Raw genomic sequence first — 16,253 nt, forward strand, 5'->3', positions numbered from 1 at the left:
TCGAGCCAATCACGTCAAGCCAAAGACGTGCGTGCGGGACTACACACACAAAAAAAAAACAATTTTCGACAAAACAGATCCTACCACAACAAAATTGCTCCTTGCTTGTATACTTATAATGTTTGTTGATATCACGCGGGGTCATCATTGCTGTCAGTTGATAATTAGAGATATAACGCAACTAAATTCAAATCACCCGCCGCGCGAGAGCCAATCCCTTCAAACCAAAACCACGCGTGCGGGACCACGTTCAGCGCAATAAAAAAAAAAAAAATGTACCGGCGTGGGGAATCGAAGGTGGTGCCGTGATAAGTTCGTTCCGCGCTTGTATATTTGTGGTGTTTATTGATATTATGTGTGCCAATCACCGTTGTCAGTCGTCGACTGGAAGTGTATCGCGTGTGGGATGGAATGGGCGGCCAAAGGTGTGTCAAGATCTTGTGTTGGTGTTCTGTGGTGTGTCGTCGTAGCCTCAACGGGCTCGTCGCTTTGTCTGCGCGCTCAGCGCTGCGTGATCGGCGTGCTTTACACGTTTCTTGATTACTCACGGTTATTGCGTGGTTCAGTCGAGTGCATCTACTCAGACAGTCCGCCGCCCAGTGCCTTGTCTGACGACGACGGCGACTGTAAAGCACAAGCGTGCGCCTCAGCGGATGCCTAGGTGAGTTCAACTCGCCAAATTGCGTAACTATGTGATCTTACTGTGTGTTGACATTTATGCAGGTAAGGCAGCCCGGGTGGCGTGTTCACACAGCAGTGATGATGTACGAGAAAAGTTGTCTGATAGGCAAGTATGGATTCTGCTACAGGTAGTATCTGCTTTTCTGTGATGTTTTGTTATCCACTTCCAGTAGTTGCTCTATTTGTGTCATTTAAGCCTGGTGCTGTGCGATGTCAGTGCGCGTTAAAGAAAACCAGATCCCCAAAATTTCCGGAGCCCCTCCGCTACGGCGTGTCTCAATCATATCGTGGTTTTGGCACGTAAAACCCCAAATGTTAATATCGCGAGGTCATCGCTTGAACCGATTGTTCAATCGCCTGCCGCCATAAAAATTCGCCTGCTTTTAAACGCACTGGTCGCCTCGTACATTTTCTGTGAATAAAATGCATCGGTAATAATGAACTAACGTGCAAATCAACTACAATGCAGTAGACGGGGACGCAGATAGACACAAAACGCTTGTCAAGCTGCTCAGAAGCGTATGTATCGCTGGTTGCGTCACCATCTACTGGGTGATTCCACGAGAGATCGAACATGCCTGTCCGGTCGCAATTTTTGTTTTGCCTGGGTTTTTAATATGTTATGTGGGCACATTCAAAGTGCACGGAACCGAAAATTTTATTTCCATGAAACGCTCCCAGCGCGCCAAAAAAATATTTGAAGGTGGCGGCTCAGGCCTCTTGCTTTTGCTCACTGTGATGTTTTCGGATTTCACGGCCGAATTTAGCGCGAACTATAAAAGATGTGTCCAAATTTTTTTTGCTGGTTTTAATACGCATTACTGTGAATTACATCCATGCTTGTTTTATGCTGTCCTCAAAAAGAAGAAAATGTGAAAAAATGGCAAACACGGCCGAAATCAAAAAAGGGTCCTAAGTTTGAGGCGCCTTGGCGCCTTTGCTAATACAAACAGAAATTTGAAAACAATGTCATATATAGAAACGAGCCTTTGCAACATTTATACGGAAGATCATTTTCCTACAAGCAGCGCAAAAAAAAGAAAAAGATAGTTAAAGAAGCGAGTTTTTTCAAAAAAGTATATTTTCAAAAAATAAAATAAAAAAACTCCGGTCTCAATCTTGACGACAATTTTTTATCGAAGAGCGCTTATGTCAGTGAACACACGGTTTTAATATCATATGTCCTCATTTGCTTTGTTTACGAGATATAACTGGCCAAAATGACCCTTGCAGTGTGTGCTCACTTCAGTGCGACTGATGGTTGTTATCAGCTTGCATTGTGCGTAAATCTCAGTTTTAATTATTCTACTGCAGCAAAATCTTGCTCTGGTGGCTTTTCGTCAAGAAAAATGTGTTCTCAGATTTTATTTGCTTCTAGCGTGTGCGAAAGTGGGCTGCTGCCGCCTTCTAAAGGGTGTTTCCACGAGAGATCGAACATGCCTGTCCGGTCGATATTTTTGTTTTGCCTGGGTTTTTCATATGTTATGTGGGCACATTCAAAGTGCACGGAACTGAAAATTTTATTTCCAAGAAACGCTACCAGCGTGCCAAAAAAATATTTGAAGGTCGCGGCGCAGACCTCCTGTTTTTGTTCACTGCAATGTTTTCGGATTTCACGGCCGAATTAACGCGAACTATAAATAATGTGTCGAAAATTGTTGGTTTTAATATGCATTACTGTGTCCATGCTTTTTTATGCCGTCCTCAAAAGGAAAAAAATGTGAAAAAAAGTGGCAAACCCGGTCCAAATCAACAAAGTTTGCTAAGTTTGATGCACCTTGGCGCCTTTCCTATTTCACACAGAAACTTCAAAAAAGTGTCAAGTATTTGAAGGAGCCTTTGCAACATTTATGCGGCAGATCGTTTTCCGAAAGGCAGCGCTAAATAAGAAGAAAATAGTTAAAGAAGCGAGTTTTTTTCAAAAAAGTACATTTTCAAAAAATAAAAAAACTCAGGCCTTAATTTTGACGACATTTTTTATCGAAGAGCGCTTATGTCAGTGAAAACACCATGTTAATATGTACGTCCTCATTTTCCTTGTTCATGAGATTTAACGGGCCAAAATGACTCTTGCTGTGTGCGCTCACTTCAGTGCGATTGATAGTTGTCATCAGCTTGCATCGCACGTAAATCTAGTTCTAATTATTTTCCTGCAGTAAAACTTTGCTCTGGTGTCTTGTCGTCAAGAAAAATGTATTCTCAAACTTTAATTGTCTAGCGTATGCGGGGGTGGGCTGCTGCCGCTCTCTAAAGGCCTAACGCGTACGCAGTTTGCAGCTTATAACCTCAACTTACCCAGCCTGTATTCGCTAATCAGAAGAACGCGAGACACCGCAAACACATGGTTTAGGTCACTTTGTCAAAACTCTCCTTGCACACAGAATAAAGCATCTCTATGCAGCGAAGGCCAACTTAATCTGTAACTAAATGCCACAATCAGCAGGCGCGCTGTTACGTAGTTGTTTTCTCACTGCCTGCTTGCTTCCCTTCCATTACGTGCATTGTACGCTCTAACCATCTTCCCCATTCGACGCACACTGTGCCTAAACAACTTTTGTAAAAAGTTAGCTCAATCATTTCCGAGCCGTTTATTTCACTTCCCGCTATCACATGTTTTCGGCGTCGCAGATAACGTCTTCCTCTATCATCTCGACCTTTACCTCAGCGTTTCAACAGCCAAAACGTGCGGTGCGGCATGATTAAGCCATGAGTCGCCGAAGCTGCCCAATTGATGATGTTTTGTTGCTACTTTACTTAAGTGCTTTCCCACGTCGAGGACAGCAGAGGTCATTGGTGGTGTCAGACGGACATTACCCTTAGTTTTGACAATGAGTGTGCCCTACAAATTAATTATTACAGCCCAAAGCGCTTAGACACCCTTAGTCATAAAATGTTAAACCGTGAGCAGTTCTGGAAACGCATTCATGACAGCTGCGCAGATGTGAGATAATTTGTGCGGCGCCGTTCAGTATAAACGCTTCGACTTGCTCTAGGTCTAGCTGTTCACTACACGCGATGCCCGCGGCCCATGGCTAGGTCCTATTATTCTGGGCCGATTATTTACGCGTTCACAAAAAGAAGATTGCTGAGGAAAATTTTCGTTGCGCAAATTTTCTTTCTTTGCTCTTTTTGTTGTTGCCTACCTCCAGAAGCTACTGTCATAGGCTGAGGATCTTCGCGACACCTGCGAAGTCTGCTTGCATTGCTTTACGCTCCTCAAGGAAAACCTGTCTACATCTAACCGCGATGAGGTACACCAGGCATTTCTTCAGGAAGAAGAAGCGATTGATATCTTGAACAGGCGCGCCCATCTTTCCTCTGATGATTCTAGGTGAGGTTGTAGGCTGCGAACTGTTTACACGTTAGCCATTTAGAGGGCGGCAGCAGCCCACTTTTGCACACGCTAGACACAAATAAAATCTGAGAAAACATTTTTCTTGACGAAAAGCCACCACAGCAAGGTTTTGCTGCAGCAGAATAATTAAAACTGAGATTTACGCACAATGCAAGCTAATAACAACCATCAGTCGCACTGAAGTGAGCACACACAGCAAGGGTCATTTTGGCCAGATATATCTCGTAAACAAAGCAAATGAGGACATATGATATTAAAACCGTGTGTTCACTGACATAAGCGCTCTTCGATAAAAAATTCTCATCAAAATTGAGACCGGAGTTTTTTTATTTTATTTTTTGAAAATGTACTTTTTTGAAAAAACTCGCTCTTTAACTATTTTTTTCTTTTTTTGCGCTGCCTGTAGGAAAATTATTTTCCGTATAAATGTTGCAAATGCTCTTTTCTATATTTGACATTGTTTTCAAGTTTCTGTTTGTAATAGCAAAGGCGCCAAGGCGCCTCAAACTTAGGACCCTTTTTTGATTTCGGCCGTGTTTGCCATTTTTTCACATTTTCTTCTTTTTGAGGACAGCATAAAAAAAGCATGGATGTAATTCACAGTAATGCGTATTAAAACCAGCAAAAAAAATTTTCGACACATCATTTATAGTTCGCGCTAAATTCGGCCGTGAAATCCGAAAACATTGCAGTGAGCAAAAACAGGAGGCCCGCGCCGCCACCTTCAAATAATTTTTTGGTGCACTGGGAGCGTTTCTTGGAAATAAAATTTTCGGTTCCGTGCACTTTGAATGTGCACACATAACATATAAAAAACCCAGGCAAAACAAAAATTGCGACCGGACAGGCATGTTCGATCTCTCGTGGAATCACCCTACTGTGCTGCGCTTGATCAATCCATGACCAATAGCATAATTCTTCTATGGTGAGGATTTCAACCTGGCTGCGCAAGGTTTTTTTTTTCATTTTTTATTCATATACCCTAAAGGCCCATTTGGGCATTACATAGGGGGTTTTGAGACAGTTATATGAACAAACTTGGTAATATACACTGAAAATAGTAAACAATATAAAACATACTACTATTAATACAGGTTGGGGCGCGTAGCACTTATTTCAGGGGTCTCGAACTCGCTTCAGCCGCAGGGCCGCAGTCGCGAAATTTTTTAGTCTCCCGCAAGGGCGGGGACAGTGAAAAACTGAGAGGGGAAAAGATGGGGAGGGGGAGGGGCATGAAAAAATTGTCAACTAACGTTGCCATTTCAAAGACGGCCTTTCCCATATACCATATTGTTGACGATGGAACGCGTTTATTTACAGAATGGCCCACGAACCCAACTTCCGAGCGGCACGCCTACCGGCCGAACATCGGAGTGACCCGCCTGTGCGCAGCTTGATCTGCCTACCACGCGTCGGCCTCGGTCATCATCTCACCGGCCTCGCCTTTCATCTCTACCACCTGGAAAGCCGGCGTGGCCGACGGAGGTGAGGTCGCTGGACGTACGGCTTTTCACAAAAGTATACCCTGCACCTGCACCACAATTGTGACGATTGAACGCGTTTATTTACAGAATGTAAAATGAATGCAGATGTACAGCTCGGAGCGAAAAACAGTTCACCGAGCCGCTCGCAAGCAAGTGCAGCCTCGTTCTCGTTTTCTTCATCTACTCTCTCGATAGCGTGTTTAACTATATTTGTCATTTCTAAAGGAGATTTGATGTCAGGTTTTGAGAAACATATCGACACTGATACATAGACGGTTTTACATAAGACACATGGGCACGGCCACAAATGCTGTTAAATCAGTTTTTTTTATTTTTTATATAGCGACGTGAATTAACAAGGTCACATAACGTCGAATGCACCAACCCAACCGTTTTCATGCGCACGCGTTGTACTGTAGCACTGTTTGTTTAGTTCAAGATACAAAACAGCAAAGTTAACAGCCCAATACGTGGGCACCAAAAACCATCAGTAAAATAGTCTATAGAAGGACCGAAATCAATACGCCGATAGTGAAGTATCGAGTTTTCATTTCACCGTTATGTTTAAGTGTATTGTAACCACATGGGGTGCCTTACGAAAAAATGCTTAGATCAGTCTCGCCAGAGTTGCTCAGGAGCGTATATATTAAATAAATGAAAGGAAATATCGGACAAGGACAGCCATATGCAGGCTGGGCCGCTGGCTAGAGATATACGGGCCATATGTTTGAGAACATTGATTAGTTCTGCAGAAAACTTACAAGAAGGCAATGCATTTGACTGAATCATATTATGTGCTGGTAGTAACAGTAAGTGTGCGTATAACTGCAAGCTTAATTGGAAGTAGTACAGCATGTCTATATAAATTATAATTGACAGACGTGTGTGTCAGTTCAACTAAGCTTATTAAGGTAGTGTATGCTCTGCTTGTTGCTGTGTTTGCCTGGGAAGAAACATGTCGATTATTAGTCCTGCCATTACATATATTTGTTTGATGAACTAAACATGTTCTCTCTAATACCAATTTATTTAATAGTGGAGTAGCATCATTGCAAAAACTTCTTATCACAAGTGGCTTGGGATGTGATGGTGTATCAAGAACATTACTTGATCTTGTGGTACCGTAGTTTTCGCTTTCCTTTGTACTTTGCTAAAGAAGCATGAAGCCAGAAGTGGGGTCTTATTTGCAGTATAAAAAACCAAGATGTATCAATCAGGGAAAGGGATGACAGTGCTGCTTTAGTTTATGCAGTTATAAATTGAAGAATGTCATTTGTAATATGTTTACATGTTTTCTGATCACAGAATTCTGGACAGTGTGGTTATACTGATTTTGTGGCGTGCCAAGCACTACGAAATTGAACAGACGAAACAAGGGCACTGGATCAAGGGCTACTTTTTCTTGTTAGACACAACCTACTAATGCAGACAGACAATGAAGCCAAGGAAGGCATAGGGGAGATTATTTTAGTTTTTAACTGTAGTGTGGTAATTTTTACATAAATTGAAAGGAATTAAAGTCAACAAAAGAGACACTTGCTCCTGCGAGGGACCGAATCTGTAACCTTTGGATAGTGCGTCTGATGCTCCAATGGAGCTGCAACAGTGGTCATTGTCCCATCCATCCCATTGAGCACCTCAGTGTGTAATCCCAACAGTACATGCTAGTGCTACTTTTGGCCATCCTGGCGTCTTGTAGAACTCTTTACGAGCTGGCAGCTGGCCAATGAACCCTTGCATGCTACCTGAAGCCATCAAGTCTACCGGGACGAGACCCTATAGCTATGAAAGGACAAACGAAACATAGTGAATTAAGGGCTCATTGAATTGAACAGACACTTGTAGGGCACAGCACGAGCCCTGCATATGAATTGACTTTAGTGCAACAAGGTTTTTTTTTGAAGAGTTCAAAACTGGGCTTGTTGGCAAAACATACCCAAGATTTAAAACCATGCAAGAGCAGCAGAGGAGACAGAAAAGCCAACACAGTGCTCAATCTTTGCTGTAACCTCTGGTGCTCTTACACTTCTACTAAGTCTTCAGCTATCTTGAAATCTTCACATTCATGATGTCGTACAATAAGGTGGCTCGTTACCATACATTGTGTACATAGAGCATACACTGATCTATTTAATATTGTGATGATAGTGCTGATGGAGTTTTCTGTGCAAGTTGCTTATTCGGCAAACTGTATTCTTCATACTATTTCAGTACGCCAGTGTGGGAAAGCTTGACATGTAACGCATAATTAAAATTGTCTGCAAAAATCTATTACTCCACTAATATTTGCTCTTAATGCATCCTAAGCTCATCATTCATGGACAGTTTTGGTGTATCAACAGATACCTGTGTTAAGCCATCATGTTTTATATGTACTACTTGTGTACTGTAAGGCCTCTATTGTGTGCAGGTTATGGAATGTTTTGTGGCATCTGTAATGCATGTACCCAGCATAGACGACTGACTGTTCAAGGAACTGAAGCAGTGGACAGCTTGCTGTGAAAGATGGGAGCATTCTTCCTCTGGTCCGGACAAGGCCATATTAAGTGGTAGGCATTGGTTTCCTTCTCTACAAATGGGCAGTTCGAGAAGAGTAGCTTGGGCTTGTTGGTACGTAATGCGAGTAAAATAGCGCACACTTAGACAGAGTAAGCAGCACGACACAAGCGCTATCAACAGATGAATATTTGAAATAGCAGAGAAAGACTTGTGTACAGAAATGTGTGAGGTGAGTGCGCATGTTACACAGGCATGACTGCAAACGATCTGAAATCGGCACAAAGGATCGGTAGCTCCTTTACGGGCAAGCTAACAGAAGGCATGCTAACACACCGTGTGCCTAACTTCTCAATCATTTTGGCTTCTATTATCTCACGGACTGCATTTTCTTTACTGTTCACAATCACGTCAACTTCATCAAATTCAGGCTGACATTCACATGTGCTACAGTTGCATAGCTAGGTGACCGTTTTTGTGCTTTTGTACATTGCAACGGTGTTCTCTCAAACGATCGTTAAGGCATCTAGCGGACTGGCTAATGTAGAACTTTCCATAATGCAGTGGGATCTGATACGCAGCATGATCAATGCATCTAACAAACGTACATCGATGTTTCTTTGAGCATGTCGCTAGTAGCTCCTTCCTAGGAACACTACTATTGCAAAGGCTGAAAGGTTTTTGAGGGGCACTAAACACAACAGATACATCAACGCGACCAGCAATCTTCTTGAGATTATGCACAATATCATGCATGTAAAGCGCTACACAACAATGCACTCGATGGTGCGGGCAGATAATTCGTGAAGTAAAATTTCGACCACTGCTCCCTGTTGATTCTCGGATAACCAGCTTCCAGTAAGCGACCTGTTCTTTAGCGCAAAAACACAAAAGTGAATGCCGTCTGCGTGTTATTATATCTGAGAAAGCAGCATGGCAAAAATCTATTTCTAGCTCCTTGCTAGAAATACTAAATCTGCTGCAGTGTAATGATCCTTTTCAAGTGAGATATTCTACCTTAATGATAATTTCAGAGAGCACCGTGGCAATCAAGAAACGCACAAGGACGGTCTTCTAGCTATGCAGTGCGACATGTGGATGTCAGCAGGAATTCGATAAAGTTCATGTGATTGTCAAAAGTAAAAAGTTAGTCTGTGAGATGATTGAAGCCGAAATGACTCAGTGGTTAGGCACACGATGTGTTAGAACGCCTTATATTAGTTTGCCCGAAAAGGAACTTGTATTCCTTTGTACCAATTTCAGATGGCTTGCAGTCATGCCTGCGTGACACGCGCACTCACTTCACCTGTTTCTTTACATAAGACTTCCTCTGCTATTTCAAGCAAACAATTGTTAGCGCTTGTGTCATGTTGCTTACTCTCCCTGTCTAAGTGTGCGCAATTTTACTCATCCAACTGAGAAACTTATGGCACTATATGTGAGGAACACCAAGACAGGAAAGAGTATGTAATAGCAAGTGCTTGTGATATTGTTCAAACACATAATGTTGCAACTTGCCTGCAGCATAGCTTGCACCTTCACAGCTCTTTGCAAACAGTCGTGCAGTTGGGCACACTTCACCCTGCTGTTCTGGGTCACAGAGAATGTGGCCCGGTTGGATCAGCGTGATGTGACATGTACCCCAAAAAAATATCGTCTGAAGGACACTCACCATTTATACCTTGGGCTCAAGTAAAGAGCCAAGGCTTTTATGCTTCGTTACAGCCTCTACAATGAAAATCTCATACTTCCAGTCACATGCTTTGTGCTGCTTACAAGTTGCTCCTGTGATCACTTGAACCATTCCTGTCGCTTTCTTGTCATCTTTGGATGACACCAGCTTCTCTTCTGATGAGCTCGTGAAGACAGCAACGTTGCTGATAGTGCATTTCAATTTTTTTTCTAAGGATATATGATATCAATAGCTGCATTAGTAAAGAGAAATGGGAAAAAGCATACCTGAAGCTATGTCTTGCTAATGGCTGCAGCCGACCTCACTTTCATGAGGAACAGGCACTCAAAGATGGGAAAAAATGTGTCAATAGAATCTGATTTCTTGTGTCACTGTCTGTCATTGAGATGCCTTTTTCGCTTGCTTTTTTTATCATATTTTTCACACCTTCCTTGGTGAAGTAGGATGCTCAGAACGAATGAAACAAGTTAAAGTGTTTTTTCCCATCAAGCCGTCCAACTAACTTCTTTTCAGCGTGCAGTTCTATTCTTTATAAAGCACTTCAAAAACTTTTCTACTGAACTATACATAATGCAAGCTCCCTCCTTCTGTGAAGCACAGTGTTTAAAGCAAAAGGGCATGTGAACTTCTGTGGATTTTTGTTCTTGGTAGTGCATAATTGCAAGCTTCAGTAGTTGCCAAGTCTTAAATATGTGCTGTTCATAACATTTTGACTGCAAATAACTTTTGTTCATTAGCCAACTTTATCACTGCATTGGTTCTATTCGTATTGTTGTGTTGTACAAAACAGGGTGAAATATTTCCATGTTCTCTAAACCTTTCAGACGCCACCAATGAAAAACTGTCTGTAAATGCGTCAAATTGATACATCATTTCAAGGCACTCAGTATTCTATTGCAACAAAAATAATGTCATAATGCATTAATTTATGTGTGTTATAGTAATTATAATTCAATTGTAATAATATCTTATTGTAAAGTCATTCATGCTACGTTCTTACATTAATAGAATGAAATCTTACGCCAAAAATATAGTGCAAATTTGTTTTTGTGTATGTTCATTTGGCGTGAAGAAAAATTATACTTTTGGCATGGCTCGCAGGAAGGAGCACTTCGAACGACTCGTTGAACAGTCTAGTGCCTTCAGCAAACTGATAATATACAACAGTACACTGCAAAATGAAGTTAAATGAACACAAATTTATTATGCAGCAGGTTCATTTGATCCAAAGCTCAACGTATCTTGTTCAACGTATCTTGATCAGCGCTTCTTGTAATTCCTCCCTGTGTGCGTTGTCTTGCTTTTCGCGCTGCTTACTTCCACGGTATCTTGCTCTCTAGTAGCCCTAGTCATTACCAATGGCAAAAATAAGTGGTGCACACAATTGTGTACATAGCGTGTCAAAGGGTTAAAGGTTACTTTTGTGGAGAGTCCTTTGCTTTGTAGGTGGCCAAGTAAAGCCTCACTTTAGTTGTAATTATGAACTACATTAATTGAAAAGCTAACATTAGTCATAAGATTCAGTGAAACAAAAATACTCCGTATCATCAGATCTTATTGCCAAGGGCCTCTATGCACTGTGTGATCTTTTGTGCATATGCAAGACGAAGGAGTGTTGGCTTGGTGACAAATGAGTGTCAAGAGTGAATGCAAGAGAGATCATCTTCAGTTTTCTCTGCTCTGAGGTATCAATTTTATTTTGAAGGGCCTCACATAAGTAGTGCTTCAGATTTGACAAATGATTTTGTGTGCTTTTTTAAGATGTCAGGGAAACCAGGGCTTGCATTCATTAAGCACCATCGTCTTCATTAGCATACTGCAAAAACATTATTCCTAGAAGTTACTGCGTAATTACAGCATTTAGGCCTTCATTTTATATTCCATAGCTAGGGTTAGCATGGCACTACATTTCTCGTTTTAGTTGGACATTTGTTCTGTGCTTTCCTTTTTGTTTTTCAGTCACATTTTAATGAGTCATTTGGTTTCAAAAGTACTTCAAAGGTACCATAGAATGTAAAGTGCATTCTGACTTATGCCCGCATGGCAGTTAGATGTTTGTACATATGTGAACATCGTATATGTCTGTGCACAGGCATGAATGAACAGATTATGTTGCACATTAATGTAACATGTAATTGTTTAGAGCAAGACAAGGGACATAGAAATATTATGTTCATGTAAGACAAAGGCATGACATGGATAGATTCAATGCCTGGAAATGAACAGTGTTCAGTACTGTTATATCAAGGGCAATTCATTGAATAGTATTAAAATTGCGAGATTACTGAGAAAGAGAAAAATATCTTTCGTGACTGCATTTACTAATCCTGATGTGAAATAAACTTTGTGCTAACTTTGAATTTTCATGTTTATATGTTACCACACTGTGCATGCTGATGGCAGCGACGACAACTGCAAAGGGTAAATGTTGGAAAAGCTACAGACATGAGAGCTAGGTAAAAGGTACACACAACTGAACTGTTGTATTTTAAAATTGCATGGTGAATTCATATTGTTTACTTTTACTTTATTCAAGAATTCTTGTGGGTCAACCAAAAAACATTGAAGCCACATGGCAATTGGCTCTGTATTAATCGCAGCTTAAGAGGATTGAAAAGTTCCTTATAAATAAAACATCCTTGAGATCTTTCGAAAGCAGGAACAAATGTGATAATGACTTCATAACTGTATTATGGAACAAACAGAATATCCAGACGACACATTTTTGTGCCTTCCAGGGAGATGTTCAATATCCACCCGATGAGAGGCAGCAAATGTGGAAATGGACGCAAGTCAAGGACAGCTGCAGACAGCAAAATATTGAAACTGATACAACGATTGTGCTGAATCACCGAAGATGTAAGTTAACTTTTTTGCTGGTGTTACTTGCTGATGAGCTTGTAATCCCTGCTATATTTTGGTTGCGCGTGTAGGGCCTGATATTCAATAAGGTTGTGCTGAATATGTAGGTTAACAAGCCTGAATGGTCAGTCTGAGGAGATCCATCATAAACATTTTTCTTGAAGGAATGTTGAAGCACTTGTTTTTACACAGAACAAGACAACCTTTATGATAAGTGAAAGCAATTTTCAGATATACTAACAATATTTGCAGACTTGTGTTGTCGAATTTACATTCCTTATTCTTAATTCTTTTTCGCTTGCATGCTTCCTCGTATCTCTTTGTCTAAACAAGGGGCACCAGTGCCGCCCCGTCCATTGCTCGTAATATGAGGGGATGCTTTGCTTTGTGAAACGGAACATAAGAGCCCTATGTTAGCTAGAGGCTCTTCTACCAGCTATAGGCGGTGGTCTGGCATGCGTTCGCCTCTTGGCCATGCCTGGTTATTTTGACCCCCAGTAGCCGACAGCTTGAGCGGACGTGCTTTCTCATGCAGCAAACTGTGCATTCTAGTCAGCTGTCACTGTGCGTCGGCCACACTCTCGCATACCCTCTTTCATGAATGACTCTGTGTATGTCAGCAAACTGCAGGTTGTCATATTGACATCAGCAGGGAAGCACATACATGGTGCTATTTGCTGTGGCTATGTAACCAGACAATATACAGGGGGGCAGACAGTATTAGCAAAGAAAACTGCTTAAAGGAGTCCTGACACAAAAATTTTCGCCCCGCGTTTTTTTGCTGCGATGTGTTGCTGGGGGCCTGATGGTCATAACACGGCACATCGTTTGCTGCAGCGCGCGACGGATAATTAATTACAAGCTCCTCATTACCGACACAGCCTCAGTTTCGGTTTGACAGAGCTCCAAAAACGACAAGCCGCCGGGTGCAACTATCACCACCTAGCGAGTGAAACGCTCGGTCACGTGAGCACATAGAACAGTGACGCATTTCCGCGCGGTCTGTCGTCGTCGGGCTCATCGTCGTCTGATGGCGACGATTTTCTTGCGGCGGGGATGGAAGAAATTTTTGACGTGGCGAATCACTTCAGGTTTGACCCGCTAGCGAGGAGCGATTCGTCGGGAAGCGCGTCAAAACAGAAATGGCGGCTACCACGTCATCATAACTTGTACCGGCTGCAATGGTTACGTAGGGGAAGTAGGGGGGTCACCTCGGGTCACCTCCGAGGGTGTCGATGCACTAGGTGCGGCCTATAATGCTGGATCGCGCTCGCGAACTTCAAAATTCATATAAAATACCTTCCAAGCTTTATTCGCTGTCGATATTTTGCAGATGGTACACGCACATACACGGGAATCGATCCAGCAGGTTATCTCGGCCGCGAAATTTTGTGTCAGTGCCCGTTTTAGTTGACCAAATCGCTCTTCATTAATTTCTCTCATTACTGCAACAGCATACTTTCCGCAATGTAAGAGGCTGCCTCATTCTCGGTTAATTGCTAGGTGCTTTTCCACGTCTGCTGCATTACTAAGCATCCGAGCTCGGGGTCGCCAGGAACAGAAATAAGTCGAGAGCGAGAACAAGCAGGAGGTGTAGTTTATTTTGTTAGCGGTCGTTTTGATCGAGTGCTCAGTTTGATACAAGTTACTGTGAACGAGACAAACTGTTGCTTGGAAGCAGGACAGAATGTCAACGTCAGTGCCACAGAATGCAAAATGCTCCTGAGAGGTTGTGTAGCTAGCTTTGCTGCATACTGCAACAATGCAAGTAATAAGCAAGTGGAGAGCAAAGCTACGTCCCCATTACGATAAACAGGAGCATCTGCGACCTTGATTCCATTGTCAGGTGTTGAGTTTCTGGATCCCGACGAGCAGGGACGTGCGTTACTTATGAACTCCAATTGGAAAGTGTTTGATAATGTGTAACACATTAAGCTGTGAGAGAAAGTTGGGCAGCCTCGATGTGCCTGCCTTTGAGCGAATGCCTTGGGCTGTTGATGTCGCCTATGACACTCACTCATTTTACATTTCGAGTTAACTTGTGAAAACACCACAGGCAAGGACGATTTGCAACACTGTCCACCTGAAACTACTTGGCGTGATGTGGGAGTGGTAACTGAAACTTTGTTTCACAAGTGCACCTTTGGAGTGGCTCATTGCGTACATTTTGATTTACTTATTTCATGTTGCATGTGCCTCGTTTTATGCAGAAAGGCTAAATGTCACAGAACGTGTTTTTATCTCCTCTTTAGCTCTTTTAATTTGGCATTTTTGACAAGAACGACACTCCTCCTCAGCCGGCCTCAGTTCGAATCTGTTCACAGCCATTGCACGTGTCCAACAGCTGGTGCGCAAAATCTGATTTTCACTTTTGCTTTGTTTTCTTGCTTTCAAGATCCCCCTTTGCTTGAACAGTTACACATGTCTAATCTCAACATGGTAATCTAGCATTTCAATTGAACTTAACGTCTCCCCTCATGTCTTTAATGTCGTCTGCACAGAAGTCATTTGGATTTTTTACTGTGAACACTATTTTTTTTAGTCAATCATGCAGGGGTTTAGGATACACATGCCCTTTTGTTTTTTTATGAGATTGGGCGGGCTGTGGATGCATCAAAATTCAAAACCTGCTGCTGTGTGGCTCGTTTGTTTTTGCAAGGTAGATGCAAAATTCAGTTTCGGCACAGATTGCCTTCTTTCATTTGGTTCAAGTGTCCTCATATATTTTGTTTCTTCTCTTTTCAGATGAGCCAGAGTGCGAACAGTATACTCGTACAGTTTCGCAGAATAAACCCCATCTTTATGCGTTCAGAGCAGCTGGATGTTCACTGTTTACTTGGCAAGAAGTAGTATGTATGCATGCTTCCTGCCACAGCTATGTGCTGTCCCACACTTTGTGGGAAACACTGAATTCTGCATTTGCTGAGAAATATATGTGCCAAATAGTGCATTTTGTTGCTTTGCAGTCACCAATGCACACAAGTTGACCCACGCTGTACTTAAAAAGTTGTAATGATGTGTGTTCTGTGGTAAAGAAGGTTGTGGTGTTTACATGCAGCCACCGCAGTGATTATTGACTGATGCCAGTGGCAGCTTCTACTTTGCAGCAAAGAAGTTGTTAGAGAGAGCATACACAGGTTAAGCAGTAATAATGACAAAAAATTCCACTGGATGTTAAATGCAAGTCATGAGAAAAGACATGCATGTACATGTTGCCCCTGTTGAAACATATATCAGGCTACAAGTGCCATTATATTTGCTCTGCCAAATTTCTTGTTCAAGTTGAACAGCAATATCTGTTCTTGGGATTGCAAGACTTTTTGTGACTGGCGTCCAACAATGTTTTCACCAAAGTTTCATCCCGACCAGGTGAGATGTTATCAGACCCTAGACTTCAAAAAGCCAAACTATGTACGACTAATTTGTATGTGGTGCCAGAACACTTCAATTTTCACTGAAGTAGCTGACACTTGTAGCCTGGCATTTGTTTCAACAGGGGCAATATGTACATGCATCTCTTTGTGGCTGTTGTGTTAACATCCAGTGGAAGTTTTCGTCGCCATCACTGCATAATGCGTTTTTCCTCTCTAACAACTTCTTCGCAGCAAAGTAGCAGCTGCCACTTGCATCAGTTGATAACCATTGCGGTAGGTGCATGTAAAGCACCGAAACTTTCTTCACC

The 16,253-nt window shown here is 42.1% G+C and overlaps 1 long non-coding RNA gene across 1 annotated transcript; it reads left to right on the plus strand.

Annotated features, from left to right (window-relative positions):
- The first annotated feature begins 264 nt into the window (after positions 1–264).
- Positions 265–15,508, plus strand: LOC119390741 (uncharacterized). The gene is made up of 6 exons (XR_005183469.2): positions 265–661; positions 724–809; positions 5,357–5,521; positions 7,972–8,069; positions 12,448–12,568; positions 15,317–15,508. It is a non-coding gene; the product is annotated as an uncharacterized LOC119390741 (long non-coding RNA).
- The last annotated feature ends 745 nt before the right edge of the window (positions 15,509–16,253 follow it).

This window comes from Rhipicephalus sanguineus, chromosome 1 (assembly GCF_013339695.2).
Source record: "Rhipicephalus sanguineus isolate Rsan-2018 chromosome 1, BIME_Rsan_1.4, whole genome shotgun sequence".
Taxonomy (NCBI): domain Eukaryota; kingdom Metazoa; phylum Arthropoda; class Arachnida; order Ixodida; family Ixodidae; genus Rhipicephalus; species Rhipicephalus sanguineus.